A 13,785-nucleotide genomic window follows, 5' to 3' on the forward strand; every position below is an offset into this window, starting at 1 on the left:
TCATGAGGATAGAAAAAGGATATTCAAATATTGCACTTAGGTATCAAAAATTAGTCATTTTGCACTTTGTCCTTAGTCTGCCAAACATCACCTTGAAAAAAAATCCTTCTATAGGTTTTCATTATGTCACATATCACTTTGAAATACAGACCTGAATCTTGGTACAGAAACTGCTTTCACAACTTTCCAAGATGTCCATGACTGGTTCCTGCTGCAGAAATTAAAGGAACTTAACCTGAAATTTAAAAAGAAATATATCTGGGGCACCTGGGTGGCTCAGCTGTTTAAGCATCTGACTCTTGATTTTGGCTCAGGTCATGATCTTGGATTTGTGGAATCGAGCTCCGCATCAGGGTCTGTGCTGGGTGTGGAGCCTGCTTAAGATTCTCCCTCTCTCTCTCTGCTTCTGCCCCTCCCCTCTCTCTCTAAAAAAATATATATAAATATAAATAAATAATAAAATAAAATAATAACAATAAAAAGAAATATATCTGGAAAAAGATTAGCATATTTCCAGATGTGCTGTGTTGAGAACCTTTTGCACAAAAAAACATTTTATTTATTTTTTTTTTTAAAGATTTTATTTATTTATTTGACAGAGAGAGCGAGAGAGCACAAGCAGGGAGAGTAGAGGGAGAGGGAGAAGCAGGCTCCCCGCCGAGCAGGGAGCCCGATGTGGGGCTCGATCCCAGGACCCTGAGATCATGACCTGAGCCGAAGGCAGACGCTTAACCATCTGAGCCACCCAGGCGCCCCACAAAAAAACATTTTAAATGATTATGACCTTTTTTTCCCCATGTGTGTAGGTTATACGGGTTGAATAAGAAGTCTATTCACTTATGCTATAAAATATTTATTGGATAAAATTCACAGAAACCAGTTAATGTTAGTATTTATTGAAATAAAAAGAACTCAGTCTTCACGATTATTCCAATATCTGTTATATAAAAGCTTAGAATTGATAGGGCCCGCAGAAACATGACAGGGATGTCTGCTCTCACCACTGTTGTTCAACATAGTACAGGAAGTGTTAACCTCAGCAATCAGACAACAACAACTAAAAAATAAAAGGCATCCAAATCAGCAAGGAAGAAGTCAAACTTTTGCTCTTCACAGACAACATGATACTCCATGTGGAAAACCTGAAAGACTCCATCAAAAAATTCCTGGAACTGGTACATGAATTCAGCAAAGTTGCAGGATATAAAATAAATGTACAGAAATCTGTAGCATTTCTATACACCAATAATGAAGCAACAGAAAGAGAAATCAAGGAATCGATCCCATTTACAACAGCACCAAAAATCATAAGATACCTAGGAATAAACCTAAACAAAGAGGTAAAAGATTGTACACTGAAAACTATAGGACACTCAAAGAAATTGAAGAAGACACAAAGAAATGGAAAAATATTCCATGCCTTTGGATAGGAAGAACAAATATTGTTAAAGTGTCTATACTACCTAAAGCAATCTACACATTCAACACAATCCCAATCAAAATAACACCAGCATTTTTCACAGTGCTAGAACAAACAATTCTAAAATTTGTATGGAACCAGAAAAGGCCCCAAATAGCCAAAGTAATGTTGAAAAAGAAAAGCAAAGTGGGAGGCATCACAATTCTGGACTTCAAGCTGTGTTATAAAGCTGTCATCATCAAGACAATATGGTACTGGCACAAACACAGATACATAGATCAATGGAACAGAATAGAGAACCCAGAAATGAGCCGACAACTGTATGGCTAACTGATCTTCGACAAAGCAGGAAAGAATATCCAATGGAAAAAAGACAGTCTCTTCAACAAATATTTCTGGGAAAGATGGACAGTGACATGCAGAAGAACGAAACTGGACCACTGTCTTACACCGTACATAAAAATAAATTCAAAATGGGTGAAAGATCTAAATGCAATACAGGAAATCATCAAAATCCTAATGGAAAAAGCAGGTAACAACAACCTCTTTGACCTCAGCTGCAGCAACTTCTTACTAGACACGTCTCTGGAGGCAAGGGAAACAAAAGCAAAAGTGAACCATTGGGACCTCATCAAGATAAAAAGCTTCTGCACAGTGAAGGAAACAATCAACAAAACTAAAGGGCAACCGATGGAATGGGAGAAGATATTTGCAATGATGTATTGGATAAAGAGTTAGTGTCCAAAATCTATAAAGAAATTATCAAACGTAACACCCAAAGAACAAATAATCCAGTTCAGAAAAGGGCAGAAGACGTGAATAGACATTTTTCCAAAGAAGACAGTCAGATGATTAACAGACACATGAAAAGATGCTCAGCATCTCTCAGCATCAGGGAAATACAAATCAAAACCAGGATGAGATATCACCTCACACCTGTAAGAATGGGTAAAATTAACTCAGGAAACAACAGGCGTTAGTGAGGATGCAGAGAAAGGGGAACCCTCTTGCACTGTTGGTGGGAATGCAAACTGGTGTAGCAACTCTGGAAAACAGTATAGAGGTTCCTCAAAGAGTTAAGAATAGAACTGCCTTACCACCCAACAATTGCACTACTAGGTATTTATCCGAAGGATATAAAAATGCTGATTCGAAGTGGCACATGCACCCCAATGTTTATAGAAGCACTATCAACAGTAGCTATATTATGGAAAGAGCCCAAATGTCTATCAATTGATGAATGGATAAAGAAGAAGTGGCATATATATGCAATGGAATATTACTCAGCAATCAAAAAGAATCAAATCTTGCCATTTACAACAACATGGATGGAAGTAGCTAAGCATAGTAAGTTAGAGAAAGACAAATACATGATTTCACTCATATGTGGAATTTAAGAAACAAAACAGATGAACATAGGGGAAGGGAAGGAAAAACAAAATAAGATAAAAACGGAGAGGGAGGCAAACCATAAGAGATTCTTAAATATAGAGAACAAACTGAATGTTGCCGGAGGGGAGGTAGTTGGAGGGATGGGCTAAATGGGTGATGGGTCTTAAGGAAGACACTTGGGATGAGCACTGGTTGTTTATATAAGTGATAAATCACTAAATTCTACTCCTGAAACCAATACCACCCTATATGTTAACTAACTTGAATTTAAATTAAAAAAATAAAAAATAAAAATAAATACTTCGGGACAAAAACCAGGGTACTTGCACACAACATAATGCTAGAAGCAAGAAGAAAATGAACTAATTATCTTCAAAATCTCAGGGAGAATAATTTAAAACTCAGAATTCTATACCCAGCTAAATGTAAGAATAAAACCACATCCTGAAGACATGTGATTTCTTGGAATGTTAAGCATTGAAAAAAATTCCCTTTTGAAAATAACATTAACTGATGTGCTCTAGCAAGAAGAAAAATTAATCCAAGAAATGAAATACACGAAACAATGATTAGCCAAGAACCACTAAAATTTATTAAATCTAAAAAAATTGTTAAAAAAGTGTTGATGTGGCCTGTATTTTAATCCAATTTCTTTGTGATTTTAAAGTATCATTTACATCAAAAATAGCTGGAAATCTTAGTTAACAGTACAGGTAGACTTAGATGAGGATTTTCCCACTTTTTAGAGTGTGGGAAAATGCATGCATGCAAAGTGCACGCAAGCATGCACCCACATCCACACCCACATCCACAACCCTGAAGAGCATTAGTTTAAAAACAGTTAAATTGACTCAAAGTGGAACTGCTTGGGATAGGAATGTAAGTATTCTTGCTCAACCTACTTTGTGGCTGTAGAACATACTTGTTTCATACTCTTGTTCCAGATCAGTTATTAAGATGACGTCACCCGTGGGAAGGCTGACTTGCCCTCTCTAGTCCAAGCTGCCATTGTCTTTCACTTCAACTGCTGCTACAGTCTTCCAATTGGTCTTTCCACTTCCATTATTGTCCTGCTCGAGTCCATTCTTCACACAACAGCAAAAGTGATAGGTATTTTTTAAGGTTTCTAGCATTTTTTAAAATTGTAAAATATACATAACCAAAAACTTGCCAGACTTACCATCTTAACCATTTTCACGTGTATTAATTCAGTGGCATTAAGTACATTCACATTGTGGTGCAATCATCACCACCGTCCATCTCCAGAATTTTTATCATCATAAATTGAAACTCTATACCCATTAAACACTAATTCCCTTTTCCTCCTGCCTTTCAGTCCTTGGTAATCACTATTCTATTCACTGTCTCTATGAATTTGACTACTCTAGGTCCCTCATACAAGCAGAACTTTGGTGTCTGGCTTATTTCATTTAGCACAATGTCTTTAAGTTCCATACACATCATGGCTGTGTAATTACCTTCCTTTTTAAGGCTGAATACTATTCCACTGTATGTATATACCACAGTCTGTTTATCCATTCATCTGTTGATGGACATTTGGGTTGTTTCCACGTTTTGGCTATTGTGACTAGCGCTGCTGCTATCAATGTTGGTTGACAAATAGCTATTTGAGTCCCTGCTTTCAATTCTTTTGAGTATATACCCAAAAGTAGAATTGCTGGATCATATGATAATTCTGCTTTGAGTTTTTCTGGAAGCACCATACTGTTTTCTACAGCAGCTCACTAGCACTGCTCAAGGGTTCCCGTTTCTCCACATCCTTGCCAACACGTGTATGTTTGTTCTTTTTAAAAATAATCATCATCCTAATAAATGTGCAAGTGATACTTTTAAAACAAAAATTAACACCACTTCCTGCCTAAGACTCCACGGGTCTTCATGACTCTTTATCACAGCCGTCAGGCCTGAACATATCTGGCCCCCGCTTAGTTCTCTAACCTCATGCTGTGCCTCCCCCTTGCCTTCCTAGGACACCATAAAGTCTTCCTTCTGTGAGGACTTTTCTGTTGGTTCTTCCCTCTGCCACGACTTCCCTACTCCCTCACTTCGCATGGATGGCAGCTTCTATTATTCGCTGGGTCCCTAGCGCCCTTTGTAAGGATAACCCCAGCACCTTGTTCTTTTCCTCTGTAGCACACATCACCACTGTAATGACTTCATCCCTCTGCTTGTGCCCTGCCCGCTTTCAACGGCAGAATGTAAGCTCCGTGAGGGTATATCCAGTGGCCAACTTGACTGCTGCTGCCTCAGGGCCTGTTAGGCTCCTAAGAAACGCTCAACAGGTAGTTGATAATTAAATCACAACAAGGTCATGGAAATTCCTTGTATATATGGAACTTTTCCCCTCTATTAATGAAACATATGTTCAGTTTCTCCAATTTGTCAAGACAAAATCCTTCAGAAACAAATTTACTGTCTAAAATCTTATAGTATTTTTTACTATACATTTGTTTAATATTAACTTAATTACATAGTTTAATATTTATATTACTAGACTCAAAGCTGCTAAACAGATTATAGGTAGATTGACTGCTTTCTAACAACCAGCAATTAAAATGACTTCCATTTAAAAAAATCAAGTTGATACATTTAAAAGGTAACAAAACTCAAATACCATTTAATTTAAGCACTTCTGCCTCATGAACAACAACAAAAAATAAGTTAGCTGTAACTTTTATCTGAAATCATGCATGTTTTGTTCCAGTGTTCTCCGGTAAATATGAAATTACCAAATAATTTGCCAAACAGGTTTTAGAAGTAATTTGAAGGGTACATGGGAGGGAAATTGAGAATTTAATCTCTACTTACTTTAATTCTATATTGCTCATTTAAAAAAAATTTTATTTATTTGAGAGAGACACAGTGTGAGAGAGAGAGCACGCGAACAAGCGGGGGGTAGGGGCAGAGGGAGAGGGAGAAGCAGACTCCCCGCTGAGCAGGGAGCCCAGGGGCCCTGGCTCTGTCCCAGGACCCTGAAATCATGACCTACCTGAGCCTAAGGCAGATGTTTAACCAACTGAGCCACCCAGGCAACCGCCCCACCCCCACCCCCCATATTGCTCCTTTGGAGCAGGACATTAAAAGCACCAATATCAATTGCAGAGTTTGTAAATGAAAAAAGGAAATGAATTGTCTGGGATTTATGGAACAAAAAATGTTTTCTATATGGACGATTTTAGAACTCTCTCTTTGCACATTCTGGATGTGGTTTTCTTTATTCATTCTGCTTGGCATTTAATGAGTCAATTGATCTGAAAAGTTCTCCCTTCCCACCTTCACTGAATCTCTTCTCAGCCTTTATGACTTCTTTTGGCAATCTAACATCTGTTTTAACTTTTTCTTTCTCACACTTTCTTATCTCTTCTTTTTTTTCTCCTTTGTTTTTGTTATATGTTCTGGGAGACACTGCTATTATTTCTCAATCAGTAGTTCTCAAATTTTTTGTGTGCGTCAGAATCACTTGGGAGGCTTATTAAAAAATAAAGCGATAGATTCCGTCGCTAGAGTTTAGATTCAGTAGTTTTGGGGTGGGGGTCAAGAAATGGCATTGCTAGCAAATTCCCAGGTGACTCTGATGCTACTGGATGGGGACCACAATTTGAGAGATCTCTTATTTATCCTTGCTACTCCATAGGAGGATCTGCATGGCACTTCTAACAAGCTGCCAGGTGCTAAAGCTCCTAGTCTTTGGCGCACACTTTGAATAGCAAGGATCTAGAACAGTGGTTCTCAAATTCTGAATCCTGGACCAACAGCATCCGAATCCCCTGGGAATTTGTTAGAAATGCAATTTCTCAGTCCTCATCTGAAGGCCTGCTAAATCAGAGTCTGCTTTTCAACAAAATCCCCAGGTGACCAGTAAGCACAATAAGGTTGAGAAGCCCTGTTCTAGATCACCTAGTTAGTCTTCATGATGCCGACTTCATTATATAGCCCACCCAATAAATTTATTTCAGATGAGATTTTAATTTTTTTTTTAAAGATTTTATTTATTTATTTGACAGAGACACAGCGAGAGAGGGAACACAAGCAGGGGGAGTGGGAGAGGGAGAAGCAGGCTTCCTGCCGAGCAGGGAGCCCGATGCTGGGCTGGATCCCAGGACCCTGGGATCATGACCTGAGCCGAAGGCAGACGCTTAATGACTGAGCCACCCAGGCGCCCCGAGATTTTAATTTTATATACTTTTTAAATCCTTGATTATTCATTTTTATCATAGTCTAATCTTGTTTACAGATGTGATATCATTTCAAAATATTCTGAGGCCACTAATGTTCCTTCCAGGTTTCCTTATTCAGTTTGTTCATTTGTCAGCTGTCCTGTGGTAACAAGTGAGCCTACAAATCTTAATGGTTTATAAGGACAAAAGTTTATTTCTTGTTTATATATTATGTTGACTGAAGGTCAATGCTGGTTCAACTCCTACTCCCACATGTCTTTATCCCAGGAGGCTGAAGGAGGGGACTAGATATGGGCCATGCTTTTCTTGAAGGAGAAGGAAAAGAGCAAGAGCACTGTTGGAAAACTACAAGGGCTCTTAAAAGTTTTGCTTGGATGGGGGGTCCATCATATCTGCTTGCATGCTATTGCCAAAGCAAGTTGTAAGGATAAATGCTTTGTCTATGGAATGGGAAGTATGCTTGTCCCAAAGGAGGCATGTTACAGACTGAATGTTCTGTCCCCCTACCAAATCCGTATGTTGAAATCTAATCTCCATTATATTTTGAGGTGGGGCCTTTGGAGTAATAGGTCCTGAGGATGAAGGCCTCATGAATGGGATTATAAGGCAATGAAGGGACCAGATTTCTCTCTCTGCTGTGTGAGGACACAAGACGGAGAGGGCAGTCTGTAGACTAGAAGAGAACCCTCACCAGAATCTGCCCATGCTGGTACCTTGATCTCAGACTGCCAGCCTCCAGAACTGTGAGAAAAAGATTTCTGTTGTTTAAAAGCCACCCAGTGTGTGGTATTTTGTTATAGCAGCCTGAACTAAGGCAAGGCACAACTCACAGGTCAAAGGAATAGAGTTATAGAATCCTGTTGCAAGAAGGGATAGTCAATAATGTAGATGGTTGTATCTAACTGTATCACAGAGGGGATAGTGGGACGCTGTTTGTGGGCACTTGGTCCAGGGCTCTGTGACTAAGAAAGAAGACAGGATGGAGAGCAGAGAGTCAGCCGGCAGTCTTTGCCACAGATGGAAAATGGCAGGCCTTCTCTTCATCCAGTTCTTTGCCCCAGATAGGTCCAAGCAATAGATGCACATCTATTTGTGAGACAAAACCTTTTCAAGATTTAGTGTGTGTCTTAATCCATTTAGGCTGCTATAACAGAATACTCTAGACTGGGTGGCTTATAAACAACAGAACTTAATGTCTCACAGTTCTGGGGACGGACAGGTGGAAGATCAAGGTGTCAAAATGGTGGGGTTCTGGTGAGAGCCCACCTCCTGCGTTACGACAACCATCTTTTCTCCGTGACTTCACTTGGTGGAAGGAGCAAGGGGTCCTCTGGGGTGCCTTTTATGAAGGCACTAATCTCATTCATGAGGGCTCCGCTCTCATGATCCAAGTGCTTCCCAAAGGCCCCATCTCCAAATCCCATAACACTGGGGATTAGATCTCAACATATGAATGTTAGGGGACACAAGCATCCAGTCTCTAGCCAAGTGTTTCTACAGTGGACCCGGCTCCGGAGAGCACATGCGGCCACTAGCTGGCGTAGTTTTGGCTACTTGGAGAAGTTCTCTCTGCATTTCAACCTTCCCATCCTCTTTTTCCTTTCTCTCCGTAGACACACGCTGCGTTCGCATAGGCATTGGGGGCAGTGGCTTTATTTCCTTGCTCGGGGTGGGAGGACAGGCCCTGAGACACGGGAGTCCCCAGGGCAGGGAGACCCACTGTCATGCTGAGCTCTGCTGCCCTGGGCTCCAAGAGAATGAAGGAAATGTCTTATCATAATCCGGAAATATTCTCTACTCATCAACTCAGATGCCAAGCATCAGCATTTATTACATGAGGCTTAAGCAAGTCCTGGGACTCAGTAAAAGATCGATGGGCTATGTACTGTCCTTGCTCTAAGGCCTCTGGTTAGAAGGAGCTTCTAACCAGAAAACGCACAGCACTTACCATATACCATGGAAGGTGAAGGCTGAGCCACTGTATTCTGGACAATCCGTGGAGGAAACAGAAGAGCAGACACAGTCATCCTTGTGGCTTTGCATCACTAGCACATGATGATTATTTAAAATCCTAAGCCATGACTTTTCAAGTGCTCTCCAGAGTTGGAAAGCAAAAGCAATAAACTCTAGGACATTTTGCGTAGCTGAGAAGGAAGTAATTTATAGCACGTTATCAGGTAAATATTTACTTTTAGATGTTGCAGAGTTGGAAATGGCAGTCCTCAAGGATTCTAACCCAATTAACCCTCCCTTTAGAGCTAATGCCGAGAAAGGGAGACACTTGTCCAGATCTCCTTTCAGACCCGCAAGCCTGTTGTCTGATGAGTGTAATAGAGCCAATTCTGAAATCTAATGGAGGAGGCAGATTCCATTTGAATGTGTGGCATAAGGTAACTTGATAAGTACACTTGATTTACAAATGGCAGTGTCAACCCATTAGAATTTTACAAATCTTATAAAATATCCTTCACAAGGTAACTCCTTTCCTTTCTAAGGGTGCCCTGAAAGATGGTGTATTAGCATTTATTTTAACAGTTTAACCAGAGGCCAGCTTGATAACACAGTTGTATAAAGATATAAAATAATAATCTAGGCATATTATAAAACTTAGCAAGTTATGAAAATAGACTTGCCTTTAATGATATTCAGAAACAGACTTATTCCGAGGAGAAAAATCTTGTGCATTCTTCATTTTCTATAAATTCACAAGTCATTGCAAGAAGAGAATGATGAACCTTCTCCCCTTCTCTCATTATTTTCAAATGAACCATGCTCCAGCTAAGTGGGGGCTGAGGGTGAGACATTTCACCTGTACCAATTAGGATCAAGTTTTAAAAATCCTGAGGGTAGCTGAGCAGGTCTCCCATCCATCCCAGGAGCATTTGGGGCGAGGAGACAGGCTCTGTCTGAATGAGACTTGGTGTGGTGGGGGTTGGGGGGCACTTACAGTGTATTGAGAGGATTCGTCAAAGGACATATTACAGCTTCTTTCTTTTTCTCAAAGATAAAATGACTCCATAGACTGAGATTATGAAGATGCTATCTGACTGCGCTGTAGAAATATCATTGAACTCTGGAAACTTAGAATCAAGACCAGACCAGAGAAAAGAGATAATGGCATTAAGAAAAAAATTAGTTTTTCCTTCTGTTTCCCCTCCCATTCCCTCCCCTCCATTCTTTTTTCTTCCTCTCCTTTCTGTCTCCTCGAATGGTTTGTAGCTACATTTAAAAAGTAAAAAGTAACATTAATTTTAATAAAAATATTATTTAACATGATCTCCCACAAATATTATATGTTAACATGTGATCAATATAAAAGTTATTAAGGAGCTATTTTGTATTCTTTTGTTTTTGGTTGTGGGTGTTTTTTTTTTTGGTACTAAGTTTTGAAATCGGTGTGTATTTTGCACTCATAGCACATCTCACTTCAGACTTGGCCGAGTTTCAAGGGCTCAGTGGCCACAGCAACGGACGGCACAGATCTGAGGAAAGGAGAGAGCAAGTACGTGATTGGTGGTAGTTTGGGGACATGTATTTCTGACGCTGTGAAAAGAAATATTGTGAAGTGCTGGCTTGTAAACGCCTCGATCTGCACTGCACGTTTAGATATTTAATGATCTCAACTCTGCATGGCGATGAAGTATCAAACAAAATCTCCTTTCAGAGAGCCCACGAATGGATTTGCCAGGCGGAGCATTCCCAAATCCTGTTGAAGGCTGTGGGTAGTGCAGGGAGGCAAGACTCCCGGTGTGCTTGGCAATCTGGAGAATACACAGTGTCCATTCTAGTTATCATGATAAAGTGAGGCAGATCATCAAGGCCTGGGAGGGACGTGCAACTGAGTAGCAACAACTGGCTCAAAAAACCTAAAAGGCATAAAGCAACATAAAGGCAGTGGTGAAGTTAAGAAAAAAATAGTGATGTATTTCTGTGAGGGAATATCTCAGGGAAAGTGTATATGGAACCAAATTGTAGATGGCAAGTCAAGTTTTGGGTTGATTTTGCTCTTTAATTAATTGTGGCTAGTTTGGGGCTAAGAAGACATCCTCATTTCCCTTTCTAGCGCTGCTTAAATTTGAAGTGTTCAAGATGCCATTTGGGTTTCCTGGGGCTGCAGAGATTAGAACATGGGGCTCGTAATAGTGTGACTGGAGGAGTGACTGGTCCATCTGCTTCCCCTCTACACCCCTCCAATCTCTCCCCTATGGGGCAGCCATCATGAATTTATGAAGACATAAATCTGATTAATTCATATGAAAGCAAGCAAGCAGGAACAGTAAACACAAACAAAAAAACAGTACTGTACTTGGGATTCTCAGCCCTGCAGAGGAGTCTACGGAGAACCTGCAGGATGGGTCTCAGTCAGGCCCCCCGCCACATCCCATATAATTTCCTGGGTATTCGCCATCTCCAGCCAGTCGGTTCCCCGCACACCCCATGCTTAGTCCCGCTGCAGGACCTTGGTACTTGCTAGTGGCCTGGCAAGCAAGAGGGCAGACTCGGGAGCTGGGATGAGCTGTAGGATCCCAGGCCACCTCTCTATGTGCAACTGTTCTCTCACACCTGCCTCGCAGAGCTGAGGTGAAGAGTAAATACACTAATGTATGTGAGCCCTTAAAAAAGTACCTTGCATTGAGAGGTGGAAAAAATGTAGGCCTATTACAAACTCTTTTAGCAGCAAAATGTGATCTGAACAGACATGAGGCCGTTGGTGTTTATGTGTCCTGCTAAGTGTGATAAAGCAGCATTTTCGGCGGAACTACTGATAAAATTATAAGGTGCTGCCCACACCCGACTGAGAATTCTATTACAATATGGTGTGCACACTGTATTCTAAAGCCTAAAACCTCTCTTCTTGGAACATATCTTTCTCCAATAGTTTTGCATAGCGGGTTGCGCCCATGTATTATTCCTATTCAAGACTCCTCTTATGAAAGACAAGTATCATATGATCTCACCTATATGAGGAATTCTTAATCTCAGGAAACAAACTGAGGGTTGCTGGTGGTGGGGGGTGGGAGGGATGGGGTGGCTGGGTGATGGACATTGGGGAGGGTATGTGCTATGGTGAGCGCTGTGAATTGTGTAAGACTGTTGAATCACAGACCTGTACCTCTGAGACAAATAATACATTAGATGTTAAAAAAAAAAAAGATAGGAGGAAGGGAAAAATGAAGTGAGGGGGAATCGGAGAGGAATCAAACAATGAGAGACTATGGACTCTGAGATACAAACTGAGGGTTCTAGAGGGGAGGGGGTGGGGGGATGGGTTAGCCTGGTGATGGGTATTAAAGAGGGCACATTCTGCATGGAGCACTGGGTGTTATACGAAAACAATGAATCATGGAACACTACATCAAAAACTAATGATGTAATGTATGGGGATTAACATAACATAATAAAATTAATAATAAAAAAAGACTCCTCTTATACCTCTCTCAAGAGGCCTCTGACAGCCCCTACCTAGACAGCCCATCCCCCGCAGTGCCTCCTATCACAGGACCCTGTTGACTGCTCCTCAGAGAACTGCAATCATCTTACATGTTATGTGGCTTTAATGACCATCTATGTCCTGACAGGTCTCCCAATTATAGCTCTAGTGAGGACTTATCCCCTGAACAGACCATATTTACAAGTGACCACCTGATAGTTTCTACGTGAAGGCCCAGAACTTGAACCTCTGATCCGCTCATCAGCCCTGCTCCTCTTACACTCCCCCCACGCCGGTGCGGGCGTCTCCATCCTTCCAGTGGTTTAGGCCAGAGTCTTTGGAGCCTCCTGTCTTCTCTCCTGCTCCCACGCTCCACACCTGTGACCCAGCGACTCCTACTGGCTTTGCCTTCCAAGTCTGTCTGATCTCTGACCCCTTCTCACCGCTTCTGCCATTTCTGGGCCAGTGTGAGTCCTCACGGCCTCTTGCCTGGACTCTTGCCACGGCCTCATGGCTCTTCTTCCATCTACAATCAGTCTGTCCTCTGGGACGATCTCCTCCCATGGCCCTTGGGCCCTTCTCAGCGGGCTTCCCTCCCAGCCTCCTCCACTCTCAGGCCTTGGCGCCTGCACTCTTTCTTTCCGCTGGCCTCCCCACATCTTACCACTGTTCTGTCTAGAATGCTCCCCGGCCTTGCTCCCTGATGTGTGCAAACACTTGTACAAATGTTCAAACCCTTCTTAGGGGGTCTTGCCTGACTGCAAATCTCCGTGGCCCTCACATTACCCAGGCCTCTTGCTGCTTATTCTAACATATTCATAATTCATAGGTATTTATGACGCTTAGCCCTTTCGAGATACTATTTTAGACCCAGTTTATGCACCTTCCAGGATCCACCAGGCCCCGGTTTTCTGCTCAGCGGTCCTGATGACCTGCTAGGAAGACCACCTGGCACTGCCCCATTCTGGGGGCCACACGGGGGAGAGAGCCTAGTCCTGCCTGAGAACAGACTCACAGAGCTCTGCCACCATCTCAGCAGGACAGCAAGGAACTGTCACTGGGTTGGGCAGGTGGGCCTTCTAGCTGCTCCTGGTCCCTCAGGCCCTGCTTAGACACACCCCAAGGGAGCCTCGTATCGCATCTCACGCTTCTGCGCCTCTGGCATTTCGGCCGCTGCTGAGGACCGAGAGTTTGTGGGACATCGTGCAGCACTCATGCAGACGCCAGCTTCCGTGGCTGGTCTCGAGGCTGCAGGGGGCAGGGGGGCAGGTGGAGAAAGCTCTAGCTCACCCTGCCCTGCGCTCACGTGCGACACAGCCTGCCGTTTCTGTCTTGGGTCTTTC

This window comes from Halichoerus grypus, chromosome 4, assembly GCF_964656455.1.
Source record: "Halichoerus grypus chromosome 4, mHalGry1.hap1.1, whole genome shotgun sequence".
NCBI classification, from domain to species: domain Eukaryota; kingdom Metazoa; phylum Chordata; class Mammalia; order Carnivora; family Phocidae; genus Halichoerus; species Halichoerus grypus.